Source organism: Nannospalax galili, unplaced genomic scaffold (genome assembly GCF_000622305.1).
Source record: "Nannospalax galili isolate Female #2095 unplaced genomic scaffold, S.galili_v1.0 scaffold18845, whole genome shotgun sequence".
Classification (NCBI taxonomy): Eukaryota; Metazoa; Chordata; class Mammalia; order Rodentia; family Spalacidae; genus Nannospalax; species Nannospalax galili.
Window position 1 is genome coordinate 1 of NW_008353424.1, and position 899 is coordinate 899.

The window sequence follows — 899 nt, forward strand, 5'->3', positions numbered from 1 at the left end:
CATGTATCTTACCTTCATTTTCTGATACTGACAAAAGCAACTGAGGGGTGAGAGGTTGTATTACAGGTCACAATTCCAGGTTATATTTCATCCTGGGGGAAGACAGAGCAGCAAAAACTTAAGGTGCTGATCACGTCACATGCATAATCAGAACAATGTGTGGATGCCTGGTCATGCTCAGCTCACCTTCTCTACTCCTAAACAGTACAGGCAGGTCTTCCAATCTCAGTTAAAGTAATTAAGATAATCCCGCACAAGAATGCCCACAGCCGATCTGGTCTAGACAATCCCTCATTGAGACTCTCCTCCCAGGAGACCTAAAATTTTGTAAGTCAACAATCACAACTAACCATCACCACAGGTGCTAAGGAGTACAAGGAGAAGTGGTGAATGTCACCTCATGCAGCCAAACATTTTCAAAGAGACTCCCAGAAGTCTCCATAGCCTAGTCTCAAGAAGAATATCATCCAGGCTCACATACAAATAGACCTGGATGGAAGCCTGGGCTCCATCCCACCTTCCACAGAGCCTGTGTATCCTTTACCTTTGTGGGAAGGAATTGCAGGGAAGGATCTGGCATAGCATCATGGAGAACAGCAGCTGAAGGTGTCTGAGAGCAAAACCAGACTCAGTCCTGGTTTTGGTCACCACACATCTCTTGGTAAAACTTCCTTCCACCATCACCAGGTGTCTACAAAATCCTGATATGATGATTTCAGACAGTCTGAAGAAGATGAAGCTGATCATGAATCCCACCCCCATGTCTGAGGACTGCCTATATCTCAACGTCTACACACCAACCCATGCCCATGAAGGCTCTAACCTGCCTGTGAGTATCAGGCTGTGGTCAGTGGAAAGGGGATTTCATCTGTTGGTTGATTAGAAGGGACAAAAGCACC